The sequence below is a fragment of the Psammomys obesus genome, unplaced genomic scaffold, assembly GCF_907164565.1.
Source record: "Psammomys obesus unplaced genomic scaffold, mPsaObe1.curated_primary_1811, whole genome shotgun sequence".
Taxonomy (NCBI): domain Eukaryota; kingdom Metazoa; phylum Chordata; class Mammalia; order Rodentia; family Muridae; genus Psammomys; species Psammomys obesus.
Window position 1 is genome coordinate 5,966,154 of NW_026596125.1, and position 15,840 is coordinate 5,981,993.

At 47.1% G+C, this 15,840-nt stretch overlaps 1 protein-coding gene across 2 annotated transcripts in view; it reads left to right on the forward strand.

The window, feature by feature from the left end:
• The first annotated feature begins 9,080 nt into the window (after nt 1-9,080).
• The window catches only part of Gbf1 (golgi brefeldin A resistant guanine nucleotide exchange factor 1), a 129,294-nt gene continuing 122,534 nt past the window's right edge, over nt 9,081-15,840 (forward strand). For both annotated transcript variants that reach the window (XM_055629951.1, XM_055629952.1), the window contains exon 1: nt 9,081-9,313. The gene's annotated coding sequence lies outside the window, so the exon portion shown is untranslated. The remainder of the gene's footprint in view (nt 9,314-15,840) is intronic.

Sequence of the window (15,840 nt, forward strand, 5' to 3'; positions counted from 1 at the left end):
AGAAACAAGGCCCTGAACTCACAATCCCATCTCTCAGTCCCGAGGCTGAAGTGAGACTCTGGGATGGATATGGCCTTCCATGCCCCGGAGACACACAGCACCCAGACTCTGGGCTGCTGAACTGCAGCGTGCTCACAGCTTCAGGAGGAAAGCCCGCATTGCAGGTGGAGGTGGGTGGGATGGGTGTATTCAAGTTATTAAGGGTGAACTGGAGAAGCGATCATGCGTGCTTCTCAGTGTCCATCTCCTTGCTCCCCTCCTTTACAAAGCATTATATGTGTGCTAAGAGGGGTCCTTAAGGACTGTAATACACAAACTTTAACTTGCTTACAGTCCAGGGGGCATACAGAACATAGGATGGGAAAATGGAGTTCATGGGTCTAACTAAGGTTGTGGGAGATCAGATATGAGAGCCCATAAAAAGAGGTATCAAGTGTTGGGGGGGTAAGAGAATGGAGGTACATCACTGACATGGGGGTTGTGGAGGAAGAGAAGGGGCAGGGACTTCTAAATATCTCAGAACCGTGGGAGTATTTAAAGGGCAATGCAGGGCCTCATTTGATCAGATGCGAAATGTGGGCCAAGAGGGACCAGAGGGAAAAAAAAAATGACTTAGATTGAGGGGTCCATGATGAAAGACAAGTCCTGGCTCAGCTTTGATATAGTCAAGGCTAGAGTGTTCTTGGTTTTTCCGTTAAAAAGAAAGTATCCTCAGTTCAGGGTGTAGCCATGTATGCCTATAATCAATCCCAGCACTCAGAAGGCCGAGGCAGGAAGATCAAGAGCTCAACTCCAGCTTGGGCTATATAGGGAACTCACATAGAAAAATAGAGGTAGGATGTGAAATGGCAATTGGTATGAAATTCCTTTGGGATCTCTAGCTTGGCTTTGTCTGTACTTTCACTTTCTGGGCTGAGGATTGCGCCTTGTACATGCTAGGCAAACACTATACCTTCCCTAGGCATATCCCAAGCCCCTCTACCTTAATTTTAAGACTTCAGACAGATTTTGCATCCTATTTCGTAAAGCCCGTGCATATGCACACACAGCCCCAGCCTCAAGGTAACATCGTCACATAGGGAAGATAGGCCATGGCCAGCCCATTACTCTCCTACTTCTGTACTGCCTTTCCAGCTCTCCACCAAGAAACATTGCTGCAAGCTTGGGGGCCAGCTTAAGGCTTGTCAGTAGGTGACATACAAAAGTAATATCTTTGTGACCTTTATTTGCAGTGGTAACTAGAATGGATCAGGGTGGGAAACAGATTTGTAAGGAAGGCTAAAACCATGCCTGGCAGGAAGTTTCCAGTTCAAGACCAGCCTGGGTTACATAAGGAGACCCTGTTACAAATAGTCAAAAAAAAAAAAGAAAGATGACCTTGAGGTGGGGAGATGGGGAAGGAGCGGTGCAGAGTCTTGCCAATCCTTTATGTCTCTTTCCACGCTCTCTTATAGCTACTGTCTTTTCCTTCCTGCCACTCTTTCTTTTTCCTTAATGTATTCTTATTTCACATGCGTTCATCTTTCATCTGCGTGTATGTCTGTGAGAGGGTGTTGGATTTCCTAGAACTGGATTTACAGACAGTTGTGAGCCGCCATGTGGGTGCTGGGAATTGAACCCAGGTCCTCTGGAAGGACAGCCAGTGTTTCTAGCCACTGAGCCATCGCTCCAGCCCTCCTCCCTGTTGCTCTTACAGGTCACTGTCAATGACTGTGCACACTGTAAGTCCTCTAAAGCTCAGATCCTACTAGATCTTTTTGGTTACTTGTCATCTCCTCTCCCACACTCTAGCAATCATCAGTTAAAACGAATGTGGGAGAAAAGATTTGACCTGTTCCCTTACTCACTACAGTTCAGCTTCAGCCCTTGTACCCTGCCCTCCCTTCCTGGATTTGGGTCCTAGGCTCTGACTGACCTTTCTCTCTTTCTCTTTCTTTCTCTGTGTCACCTTGGCTGTCCTGGAACTTGCTTTATAGACCAGGCTGGTTTGGAACTCAGAGATGCACCTGCCTCTGCCTCCCGGAGTGCTGGGTTTAAATGTGTGCACCACCATTGCCCAGCCTGATTGACATTCTTGAGTAGCAGACAGAGTTCAATTCAGGCTATGTTGTAGAGAGGTTAAGATAAATGAGAAAATCCCCGCGTTCTCAGAAAGGCATAGAGGTGATGGCTGGCACTGGAACTCCGGGGAAGATGTTTCATCTACCCTCAAGAGCCTGGTGTGGCTGAATAAAAAATATGATCTGGCTACTCTAAGGCAAAAGACTCCACCTTCCAAAGAAAGATTCTATGGTCACCGGGACTGCAGTTTGGGCAGAATAATAGCAGTAAAGCCTTTTCTGGTGTTTCTCCATTTACAAACAGCTTTTTTTTTTTTTTTTTTTTTTCCTATACAGATTGATATGTTTCATTTAACTCTCACAGGCCCCTGAGTGGCAGGAATGTCCATCCCTGCTTATCTCCAACAAGGCAGGAAATTGTCCTAGGCTGCCCTGAACCAAAAGGTTTATACAAGTTCTGCTCTTTTTCTTGGTTCACTCTCCATGCCGCAACCATTAGTTATGACGCACACTGACCTTCTGAGAGCCTTCAGATGCCGTTCTGCTTCCTGCCTTTACTGCTTCAGACTGAGCTCTGGACATTAGCTGTCGGCCTGCCAAAGCACGCTTTCCTATATGTCCTAAGCTTGTCATCCTCCAGTTTGAAAAACCGCCCACTCACAACCCCATCTCCAGTTTCATGGTTTCAGCAAGCAAGTCCTCTGCTTATTTGGGTCTTTTTGTACTGTAGGTTTTCATTCTGCCTCACCTAAACTTTTGGTTCTTTCCCAGTAGACCTCCTGGCTCCCATTTTGCCAACTGTTCTCTCTCTTCCTCTGTCCCTGTCTGGAGTCTAGGACCTTGGGTAAGCTGTGCAAATACTCTATTCCCAGCTCCAGTCTCTGCCTTCTCGAGGCCCATAACATCCTCCCTAACAACCACTGACCAGACATGTGCTCATCTGCGTGGTTTTACGCGAGAGTGGGAGAAAGTCCTCTGTTTTTCAGTCATCTTTGTTATGATGCTCTTTCTTGCTTTCTTTCTTGCTTTCTTTGTCTTTTTTGGTGAAAGCACAACCTCAGATTTTCAAAGAACCAACTGTAATGCCTTCTTTCTTTCTTTCTTTCTTTCCTGACACCGAGCCCTTCATTTTCTGAATAATTTCAGTGCCTTTTTTTTTTTTTTCCCCCAAAAGCAACGGGAACACAAGCCTCTAAAATGTGCATGAGAATGTGATGGGAATAGCTGGGGCATAATTCTATATTTATCAAGGCTAGCACGGGACAAATAAAAGATTAGGAACAAGGTCTTAGCCAGCACCTAACTAAACTTTAGGACTGAGGAGTGTAAGAAATAAGAATTATGTTTTATTCGTGGGTGGAGGATGAGAATAGTGGACTTGTGTTTAACAAAAAGGTAACTCTTCGTTAAACAGTGCCTTGCATTTGTCCTCCTGAGCACTCTCCAGCTGAGCTGTTCTGCTTTGTCTTGTTTACGTGTTTGCCCCCAGGGTTCCCTCCATTCTTTCTTCCTCTGCTGAACTGGGCTCTAGTTAGAGTTGGTGGTCAGGAAGGGTGGTCATTGTGTTGGTCCAAAGGAGTCAGAGCGCTCCCTTGGTCAGAAAGAAAGCAAACGGGGCAACTGAGACATTGTTCCTGGCCAGACGGAGAGGATGGTAAAGGCATCAAGGGGGACCACAGAGTTGGGATTTCATCTGCCTCTTTTTCTTTCCTCCCTTCTCTCAAGACCGTAGGCTTTGCTTTATGGAAGGGCTACACTTTTCTTGTCTGGAAGATTGTTGCCGGTCCAAGGAGCTAACAGCCAGACTAGGAGTTTGAGGATATCTGGTCGGCTGTACTGGAATGGGGAGGGGGGGGGCCTCTAACACTTGACTCCGAGTTTGTGAAGGAACCGAGACTCGGGGGCTCGTGGTGGCCTGCTGTTGCTGCTGCACCCTGTGGCTCATTCTTCCCTTTGTTGGTCTTGATTCTTTCCTAACTTTGGGTTGTGGAAGTCTATCGATGCTCTGATCTATTTGAGCTAGAGCAGGGTTGTCTCTGACCCTGACACCCTGACGGAGGACAGCCTGCATCTTTACTTTCCCAGCTCCTTCCAGGCCCAACAGGCAGGAGAGGAGGGATCAAGTTTGCAAACTGGGAGCTGGGATTTCGGGGGACCCACCGAGCCGACCCCGCTGCACATAACGCAGCTGGGCAGGCGCTGCCGGATGGGTGGACATGCCAGTCGGCCAGGGACATTCTGTTCACCACCGCTGAACACATCGTCTGCTCCGGAGAGACCCACTTTGCCACCCCAAACATTCTGTCGGTTCCAACCCCCACGTGCCACTGGCATTCTGTCGGATTCTGAGGCGGCTCCAGATCTGGACCCTTCCAGATCCAGACGCCCCACGACAGACCCGCTGGTTTTGTGGCGTTGGGCTGGCAGCCTCGGCCCTGTAGCTCGCAGCGGCCATCTGACCCAGCCGCGACTCTTGCAACACGGCTCCTATTCCAACTGCGGAGCAGCTGGGAAGGCAAGCATGAGCTACTGTGCGCACCCCTTCTTCCAGCCGCTGAGGTTTGTCTAAGCCTGAGCCAAGTGGCGCTGGGAGCCGCCTGTTGCCCTTACGCTGGGCGACCGCTGCCCTCTCCTCAGCTGGCCACGGTCTCTGTTACCCCTACCACCTTCTGGTCCTTACCGGCTACGCCTAGATTTCAGGGTGCTTTCTGGTAAAGGTCTCCAGACTCGCCACTCTGATTCCTGCAGTTTTTCGGCTCCTCTCTTGGTCCTCTTACTCTCCCCTTCTCGGTCCCCCAGGTCCCCCGGAGGTTCCCTTCTCCCACGTCCCGGCCCCAGGGCTGCGGTATGTCTCTCCAGTCTTGACTGGTTCCCCAAACACCAGAGTTTTCAGCCGCCCCAGGTTCCCTTTTAGCAGTCCCGGGGCCAGCCTTGGCCCCTTGGCCCCCTGAGCCCCTGTCCCCCTCATGGTCAAGCACTCACAGTGCGATCCGCAGCAGGCAGACTCCCGGTGGCGGCGGCGGCGGCGGCGTTCTGGAGCGCAGGCAGGGGCCAGGGGCCAGGCACCCTGCGGGGTGGGGGCCGCCCCCCTGCTCCGGGGCAGCCGCTCTGCTGGGCGCTCCCAGGCTAGCGGAGGAGAGAGTGAGCCTTACGGTGCAGTGCCACCCCCCGCCGGCGCCCATTCACTTTAAGGCGGCCCGGGGCGCCCCCAGCCCTCCGCGGAGCACCGCGCGCCCCAGGCCCCGCCCCTTTCCAGCTGCGCCGCCCTGGCTCCTCCCTTTCCAGCTGTGAATCTTCAGGCCCCGCCTTAGTGGGGAGGGGTCCTGCCGGCGGGCAGCCAACAACTCCGCCCCCTGGCCAATCGGAAGCGCCCGCCGTCAACCGAGCAACGCCCCCTCCCCACGTGGCCCGGACCGCGCTCCAGCCCGAGCGCTCCGGTTCGGCCGAGCCAGCAAAAGTGCGGTGGTCGGCGTGCCGGCCGGAGTCCTGCCCAGTTTGAGGCGAATTGAGGGCTTGGGCTCCACCCGGAGCGACGAGAGGCAGTGCCGGGGAGAGGGCTGCTGGAGCGCCAGGTGGGACAGCGAGCCCTGCCGCCGCGTCTCAGCGCTCACACTTCGCTGCCGCTCGTTTCGCCCGATTTTCTCCACTTGTCGCTGTCTGTCTTTGCACTCTTTTGTCTCTGTTCCAGTCCTCGTGCGTCTTTCCTCTTCTGACCGCCGCTTTACTTCCGACTCTGCCACTTTGAAAGGCTTTGTCTTAAAGACAGCCTCCCCTTTCTACCACATTTTTCTCTTCTGAGCTATCTCTATTTTGTTCTCCCCTAAAGAAGAGAACTTGGAGAAGGCAAGGTTTGGAACGAGAGAAAGCAAAGTGTTATACAGCACCTTCTCTTACTCGGTGACCTTGGACAAGTAACAACGATGCCAACTCCCACCCTGGCCAAAACCAAAGGGAGCTTCCCGTGGCTCTCTGGCCTTGCGCTCTTCAGAGATGTGAGCGCTTGGCCTCTCACTCTTCACCATCAATTTGCCTGGGCTGTGCTTTCGCGGCTTCAGCAATTCTGTTTCCTCCTACACCAGCTTTGGTCCTGTGGGCAAGGGGTAGCCTTGGCGCTTTTCAGTTAGGTGTTTGCAAGGGACAGAACAGATGTCCGAGGAATATGATAGGCTGCGTTACTGGATGCCACTTGAGTCCTAGCCCTGCGCACAATATGCTGCTAAGATGAATCCGAGCATCCATATCAAAGTTTAAAACACATTGATTCTTTTTTTCTGCCTTCAAGAGAAAGGTCAAGGTTTTAGAGTGGCATACCAAACCTCCAGGACCCGGACTTCCCCATTCCTCTCTCAATAGCGTCTTGCTCTGTGGGTCTGTAGTTTTGGCTGGCCCCACACCGAAGGCAGTGTTTACAGGTGTGCGACACAGAGCTCCGCTCTCTGACTTTGTCTTCAGCTTCAGCTTCGCTTATCCTGAGAACAAGCAATCGTTATATGGCTGATACCAATTTCTGAGCTGTTTTTATCTGAGGAGCCTTGCCAGAATGCCAGGCTAGTAAGATGTGCAGCCTCCTCTCCCATGACCCCTTATGTATATATTTTCGCTATCACTACATTCTCCATATTAAAGGGATTTGCTGACGTGTTGACTTCTGTAAAATAAAAATTTTGGAGAGCAAGAACCATTTCTTCTTCTTTTTTTCTATTTGCAGGCATACAGAAATTCAGTAAATGTACTGAAATCAAGAAAGAAGGTGCTTTATCTGCAAAATGATATGTAGTACCCATGAGGATTATCACGTCTCTATCATCTGTCTATCTTTCTATCTGTGTCTCCAGCTGTAATTGACAATCACATGCTGTTCAGATGTCAACTATCTGGAGTCGTGTGTAGGTAGGGATGGGAGAGTAGGGTGCTTTAGTTCACATACAGGGTTTTTCTATTGCCTCTCCAACCTGAGAGAGGCCCAAAAGTCCAAATGCTAGCTTCACATGAAGAGAAAAATGGGTCTGAGGTATCGTAGATAGATAGACTGAAGTGCTTTGGTGGTGTATCATTGTCACCTGACTTCCTTTAGGTCCTTAGCTGGACCTAGAAAACAAGATCAGGACACCAGTGCATAGGTACAGGGAATTCTTCATGTTGGACGTCAGTTCTGATGGGTTCTTCAGAGGATTGTGATCCATGGAATGCCTTTGAATGCCTGTTTCAAGACCACAGTTCTATGGTCTTAAATGGAAACTTCCTGGATCTGAGTCATCCATAAGTAGGAAGAAGTGGGGAGAGTTGCTTTTTTAGTGCTTCCCTGCAAACCTGGGTTCTACCAGCAGATTGGCTGGTAAGTCCACCACATATTCTGCAAGCAGAAAGCCAATCCTCATGCCCTCTTCCTACATAGTCCCATTTCTAGATACTTTTATTATCTTATCAATCTGTCATTTGAGACTTGTAGCTGGGCATGGTGGCACAGGCCTGTAACCCCAGCCCTGGGGAGGCAGAGGCAGGTGGATCTCTGTGAGTTTGAAGTCAGCCTGATTACAGAAATGTGTAGTCTTTTTTTTTTTTTTTTTTTTTTGTTTTATCTCAAAAAAAAAAAAAAAAAGTTGGATCTGGGCACAGTGGCACACGCCTGGAATTCCAGCACTTAGGGAGGCAGAGGCAGGCCTCTGTGAGTTCAAGGCCAGCCTGGTCTACAAAGCAAGTCCAGGACAGCCAAGGCTACACAGAGAAACCCTGTCTCAAGAAAGTCAAACCAAACAAAAAAACTAAAAAAGCAAAAAACAAAACAAAACAAAACAAAAAAACAAACCAAAACAAAAAAAAATTATGTGTCTGTGTGTGAGTATGTACCCAATGTATTGGAGCCTTCTGGAGCTGGAGTTAGAGTAGAGACGTGTAGATGTTGGGAACTGAGCTCAGGTCTTCTGGAAGAGCAGTAAGGACACTTAATTGCTAAGCTATCTCTCCAGTCTCACCTGTCAGCCTTGCTAAGGCAAATGCTTTAAATATTCATTTTCCTGTTAATGATGTGGACTAATGGTGTGATATTAGGCCATCAAACTTGATCCCAGTCGTTTGTTAAGATTTGTTCAAGGTTTAGTAGGAAGGGCTGACCTGAGAGTCATAGTCTTATAGGGTAAGTCATAAGAAGTATTGGGGAGGGGGCTGGAGAGATGGTGGTTCAGTGGTTAAAAGCATTGTCTTAAACAAAAAATTCTTTTAAAAAAAGTATTAAGGACCGCCCCCCCCCCTTCTTTTTAAAGTATTAAGGATGCCTCCATCCCCCTCCAACCGGATTAGCACACTTGGATTTCTTTTCCTCTGCCAAGCGTGGAACCGGCATTCCTTGGTAGAACTCTTTCTAGTGAGAAATGAGGATACTTCAGTTAGATAGCCAAGATTTCTGCTACCATTTTCTTTATTTCTGGATGGTAGGAATGGAGTAGAAAACACAAAATCAGGAGTTGGAATGAGACAGGCACACATATTTCTGAGAAACCAAAATGGGACAGGGAGATGTGGGAAAGATTGCATGGCCTGGATTTAGGAGGGAGGAACCTCAGACCTGCCAGGGAAGGGAGTGATCCCTAAAGCGGCAAAGCCCAGATGACTTTGATAGACGTAGTTAGGGTCGCCCGCTCAAGCTCTCAAAACGGACCCCGCCCCTTTCCCAGCAAATCACAGCCTTCCTCCCCAGGATGCCCAGCAGCCACTGCTAAACAGCGCGCTGCAACCGAACTTACCTAACCCCGCCTCTCCAACCGCCCAGGGCAACTTCTTATGTTTTTATTGGCTTCTGCAACTGTCAGTCAGCGAATCCTCGTATCCGTTGGCTGTCGCCTACCTACTCTTCTTTCCCTTGTAATCCGGTCTCTTCGGGCACTACACGCCTCCCGGAGCTAGTATCTTTCTTCGATTGGGTAGTCGGAATGCCACTCTGCAGATTGCCCCACTCTGATTGGCTGGGCGCGGCAGGCCTCGCTCAGTTACCAGGCAGCGGGCTAGACTGAGGCTAGTTACCACGTCAGTGAGCTGACAGGGAAGGTAGCCGGCTCCGCCGACCGTCCCGGCCCACTTTCCCTGAGAGGTCTCACCCCGAAGTTAGGGTCGACTTCCAGACGACAGGCTCCTTCCCTTCTCTCACTCGCCGGCAGCGCCGGGAAAGCGGCTGGGGAGACGCCTCCGGGGCCAGGCTGGACATGAGCTGCGGCTGCCGGTCCTGGGACTAGGCCCCGCCATTTTGGATCCGCTGACAGGTCAGCGAAGTCTCTTCTTAAGAGTTCCAGCGTCGTGAAGGCCCCCTGACGTTGCCATAAGAAATAAGGAGGAAGGGTCCTTCACTTGGGCGAAGCGGGCTGGGTGAAGGGCTTAGGGGGAAGAAATAAACCCAGAATTCTGGTGTGAAAAGGAGTTAGAAGGTGTGTGTAGGGGCCAAAGGTCAGGCCCTTGCCCCCAGAGGCTTGTTTTAGCTCTCGTTGTGACTCTGTGGATGCCAGAATCATTACGGTTTTTTCTAGGCTTGATCTAGCCGCCAACTCTTCCTTTTTTTCAGAGCTTTCTGCCCCCTAAAGAATCCAGTCCTTGGAATCTGAAAGCAAAGTTAAAGATGGTTTCAGGCTTTAGAGAATGAATCTTTCCATATTCTGTAGAACTGTCACTTGTGGATGATTACGTACTCATACGACAAAGTGCTTCATTAATTCTGGAAAAAAAAAAAAGAGCCAGTGCAGTCTGGATTAGGTAGTCAGAAGGAATAGAAGACTTGAGGCCAGCAGCCTGGAGAATTGGCCTATAAGATTTTTCCTTATACAGGACATTTCAGCTGTCATCGTGGTTCTGTTTGTAAACACTTTTCACGTACTCTCTATGTAGTTTTGCCTGTCTTGGAACTCAAGACCAGGCTATCCTTGAACTCACAAAGATCCACCTGCTTCTATCTTAAACCCTTTTCTTTTGGTGTGTATTTTGGGTAGGCATTAACCCACTGTGACTTCTTTCCACTTACCCTAAGGATTTGAGGTTTAATCACAAGGAAGCCACTCTAATCGTGGCCTGCTGGTTGAGAGCCAAGAGGGACTTGAATACTGATAAAGCTTGGTACTGGTGGTCTGCTTATTTTTAGTAGGTTAAAAAACATGACTAGGGCAGGAGATGTAGCTCAGTGCTTGCCTTGCATGTATGAAGTCTGAGCAGTGCTTCATAAACTGGGCATGTTGGCACACACCTGTGCCAACCTGGCACACACTTCCCTACCTACTTGGGAGGTAGAAATAGGAGGGTTGGACCTGACATTCAGGATTATCCTCAGCTACTTCTTGAGTTAGAGGCCAGCCTGGCTAAAGGAGACACTGTTTCTAACAGACAAGTTATGAGAGATGTTCTACTCCTTGTCATAGGTTCAGGGAAGCAGAGTGATTGATGGGGCACCCAAAGGGTGTAGTTTATGGCTCCAGTATTTTATGGACCTTTGACATTGCTGCATCAAAGCAGTGGAAGTCCATCAAAGGTAAAGAGTACTTTCGAGATGTAGTTCAGTGAGTATAGTGTTTTTAGTGCAGAAATTCATATGTTTTTATTTCAAGAATACTAGGTACTAGTGTATATCCTATACTGGGATATAGATGGGAAAATCTGCTTTGGGGTTGCTCAGTTTACACTTGCATCATGGGGATGGGATCCTTGGGTCCCACGTATGGTGGTCAAGCAGTTTACCACTGAGCCGTAGCCACAGCTTGCTTTATTTTGAGACAGGTCCTGGCTGGCCTGGAACTTATTCTATAGCCCTTCAACTGCTGGGTTTACAGGCTTGCACCCCTAGATCTGGCTATATACTTCTGAAAAGTAGTCACATATGCTAGGTGTAGTGACTGACACTTAAAATCTCACTACTTTCAGGGTTGAGGAGGAACATTTTGAGTTTAAGACCAGCCTGGCCTACATAGTGAGATCCTGTCTCAAAAAAAAAAAAAAAAAAAAAAAAAAAAAAAAGAAAGAAAAAAGAAAAGAAAAGTTAAAAGTAGGATGTGCCTGATTCCTTTCAGCAGATATTGGGACCTGAAAAATATCATCCATCCCTGGGGTTAGTTTAGTATGTGGTTAGGCTTTGTGGCCTAGCAGTTGTACTTTTTTTTTTTTTTTGCACATTTTGAGTTGTAACAAGGTGGAGCACTATCTCCAGGTATTGGAAGGCAAATTATCTAAGATGATACAATACTTGAACTAAGTTTCTCTTACTTCATTCTCCTGAAGTTGTCCTCCTGAAAATGGGTGTGTTAGAGTGTGTATGTGTCTGTGCGTGTGTTAGTAAGAGAAGGAATAGTGTTTATGGTTTATATATATAGATTTAAAACAAATGGATGGAGCCAGGCGTTGTGGAGCACGCCTGTAACCCCAGCACTTGGAGAGGCAGAGGCAGGAGGATTTCTGTGAATTTAAGGCCACCCTGGTCTACAAAGCGAGTCCTGAATAGAGAAGGCTATTAGAGAAACCCTGTCTCAAAAAAACAAAAACAATCCCCACCCCCAAAATCCAAAACCAGATGGGAATGGTACAGGATACTGTTTTATGTTGTTGCTGTTTTTTGAGGGGGTGTGACTGTTTTCGAACAGGTTTCTCTGTGTAGCCCCAGCTATCCTGGAACTCGATCTGTAGATCGTGTTGGGCTCAAACTCACAATTCTGCCTGTCTGTAGGATTAAAGTGCTGGGATTAAGGGTGTATGCCACCAATGTCAGGCTAACACTGCTTTTTATGAGATGCAGAATCTTCCAGAAAGTAGTTAAATGTGACAGATGAAATGGTAGCCCAGCCAGCACCCAGGTTAGGTGGCCTGCATTGCTCATCTGCCTGTAACCCTACCGAGTTGAAAGTACTCTGCATAAGTGGCAGTCTGCTCTTCTGGTAGGTAGTGTGACAGTTTCTTGCCAGTTAGGCCTAGAGGTAACTGCAGAGACATCTGGTTTGTTTGTGTGTTTGTTTTTGTTTTTGTACTTAAGTCATTTTCTGAGCTAGAGGTATATCTCAGTGATAAACCATTTAACTAGCATGTGAGAGGCCCTGGATTTGATTTCAGTACTGGGAGAAAGTGTAATTTTCTACATAAATTTCATACATAATTTTCTAGTTCCACTGACATAAATTTTCTTTAAGGTTGTATTTTTTTTTTTTTTAGCAATGACTGTAAAGAGATAGTATGTTTCAGTCCTGACAGTGATACTCATTGGCCCAGTAGGAATTAAAGTGGTAGACACATTTTAGTAGCTGTTGTCAGTTCCAGTTTCAACTCACCATACTCTTTCACTCTCCTATGTTCTAGAAGTCAGGATGACTACTGTTTAAAAAAAACAAACCCGATACTCATTGATAGGGTAATTATTCTGGCTACCTTGGGCAGCTAGAGAAGAAGACACAGTCCTTTTGTGAGGAGGCACCATTTCCAGACCACTGGAAAGACCATGATTGATCACACTCTATCCCTGTTGGTTGAGTATCACTGATTAGAATGATTGGATGTTGGGTCCATGGTGTGTGGTGGGGTTGTGTTGAAGGGAGGAGGAGAGAGCTGTTTTATCTTTGTGGTGGAAGAGATAGGAAATACATAATATATTGTTGTTAATCTTTTATTGTTTCTCTTTATTACGTTCCAACAGTAAGAGAAAATACAGTAGAGAGGTATGTCCCTTTGGAACTCCATTAGCAGTGGAAATGACCATGGAAGTGATGATTTATTCCAAATAGTAGTATACGTGATCATAGAAGCAATAGTATAAATGATCATGGAAGTATGAGAACAAATTTTATGAACAAGGGTTATAAGTTTGAATGCATGTCAGGTAGATGATGTTAAGGCCTGAAGTGAGTCGGGTGGAAAACATATAGGAAGTAGCAGAGCTTATGACCCCTAGTTTGAAGAAGGCAGCTGCTTCTTCAGCAGGTGGTTGCTGCTTGAAGACCTGAGTGCAGGATGAGTAGCCTTCCTTTTTTTTTTTTTTTTTTGAGACAGGGTTTCTCTGGGTAGCCCTGGCTGTCCTGGACTCCCTTTGTAGACCAGGCTGGCCTTGATCTCACAGAGATATGCCTGCCTCTGCCTTCCAAGTGCTGGAACTAAAGGCGTGCACCACCATGCCTGGCTCACCTTATTTTTAAATGCATGAAGATCCCTTGAAGAGAAGCTAGGCAGGCTGGGTGGGACCATCACTGCTGCTCGAGATGTACCATCTCAAGCTGGTCTCCTTTGTCCCACTCTGCCACTGGCCACTCTTATGCCTTGTGTGTTCTGAGTGGTTATAGATGATTTTCATCTCTAAGATGGGCAGTTTTGGACAGGTCAGTGGCTTACCCTACCATATGGTTCTGAAGATAGTCTCAGAATCTCCACAGGAGGAGGAGATACAGAGCGAAGGCACATTGGTCACCTGATTAGCAGGTTTGAGAGGATTTTCCAGCTGTGCCTGGTCAGATTTTTCCTGGTTTCACTTTCTCTAACTCACACTCTTTCTATACTTTTGAGTTCAGTAAAGTGTGACCTCTCCCATGTCAACAGTGTGTTTTGCTTGCATGTATGTATGTGTGCCATTGTGCTGGGTGCAGGTGGAAGTTAGAAGAGGAAGTTGGATCCTCTGAAACTGGAATGATAAATGGTTGTGAACCATAATGTGGGTGCTGGGAACCAAGCCCGGGTCTCTCCAGCCCCTCTTTTTTTTTTTTTTTTTGAGACAGGGTTTCTCTGGGTAGCCTTGGCTGTCCTTGACTCACTTTGTAGACCAGGATGGACTTGAACTCACAGCAATCTGCCTGTCTCTGCTTCCCTGAGTGCTGGGATTACAAGTGCACCCAGGAGCCCCTCTCTTTCTTGAGAGGGCTTCACTGTGTAGCTTAGACTGACCTTGACCTTGTGATCTTCCTGCCTTAGCCTTCCACTGCTGGGATTTCAGGTGTGCAACACTGTTCAGCCGAGGTTTGTTTAAAAAGAGCTGTGTACCCAGCGATATGTGTTTGACCCCCCCCCCAAAAAAAAAAAAAAAAAAAAACACTGTCATAAAAGCCTTGTTTAGGAGATGTTGACAGCATTCAGTGCCAATGAATGAGCAGTGCCATTCAATGCTGGGTGCCTAATAGCAAACCCAAGGGAAAATGTCTTTGTTTTGCTATGGAGAATTGTAAGGTTGTTGGTTTTTTGTTTTTGTTTTTGTTTTTAATTTGTTTTGGCTTTTGGACAGAGTCTCAGTGTTTAGCCCAGGCTAGCCCTGAACACTTAATCCTCCTGTCGATTACCACATATAGTAGCTACTGTGGGAAACAGTAAACCAAGGCTCAGAAAGATTAGGCAACTTGCTTGAGTTTATGGTATAGTACTTACCCAGCCTGCATGTAACTCTGGGTTCATCCTTCAGCACTGGGAATGAGAGGAAAAAAGGAAGAAAGAAAAAAGTCTTCACTGTAGTCATTTAGAAGCAAGGACCTCAAGTCTGTCTTGACTCTGAAGACTATGGACTTTTTGTTTGACAGGATTTCTCTGTGTAGCTCTGGCTGTCCTGGACTCTCTTTGTAGACCAGGCTGGCCTTGAACTCACAGAGATCCCCCTCCCTCTGCCTCACTGAGTGCTGGGATTACAGTGTGCGCCACTGCTTTGGGCCATTTTTTGGTTTCTTAATGACTGCCCTTCTGATTGGAGAAGGCTGCAATTTCAGTGTAGTTTTGATTTGCGTTTCTCTGATGGCTGGTGAAATTGCACTTTTTTTCATGTTATTGGCCATTTGTAGTTCATCTTTTGAAAACTGTTGATTTTACTAGCCTATTTATTGATTGGATTGTTTGAAACATTTTTTTTTCCTTCTCTGTGTGTGAGCATGTGTGTTGTACATGTTTGTGTGGGTTCACATGCCCATGTGTCCTTTGGAGGCTGGAGGTCAGTGTCAGGTGTCTTTCTCCATTCCACCTTCATTTTTGAGATGAGGTTACTTCATTGGACCTGCTCACCTATTTGGGTAGACTGAATTGGCCTGCCTGCCCCAGGTCCTCCTGCTCATTTCCTCAGCACTTGGGTTACAGTGCTTCCATGCCTTTTATTTGTCTTCTGTGACTCTGAACTCAGGGCTTCATGCTTTTCTAACTGTGCCATCTCCCTGGCTCTGGGTTGTTTGTTTATTTTAGATCAAGTAATGACAAAGCATCCCAACTCTAGATGCTTTATTTCACATATGCTTATTTATATATGTATCTGTACAGAATACAGTACTTATCAACATGGATGACTCTAGATAAAACATCAAAGTGCAAGTGGTCGGTGGTGTCACACACCTTCAATCCCAGCACTCAGGAGGTGGAGGCAGGCAGATCCCTGTGAGTTCAAGACCAGCCTACAAATCGAGTCCAGGATAACCAAAGCTACATAGAGAAACCCTGTCTTGAAAAACCAAAAAATAAAAAAAATAAAAAAAAATAAAAGTGCAAATTACAGAAGAATAGAAAATATTCATTACATCTAAAGCATAGCATGGCACTTTATCTCTTCTGTTCTGTAGGCTGTATCTTTACTCATTTAACTGTTTCCTTTGCTTTTCTAGGCACTTCAACTTCATGAGGTCTCATTTATGTACTTATATCTTGAATTGTTTTTCCTTTAACAGTTTCAGAGATTGAAGCTTTATGTTAAGTCTTTGGTTTGTTTGAAGTTGTTTTTTTGTGGAACACGAGAGATGGGGTTCTAGCTTCATTCTTCTTTATGTGGATATCTGCCTTCCTTCCTTCCTTCCTTCCTTCCTTCCTTCCTTCCTTCCTTCCT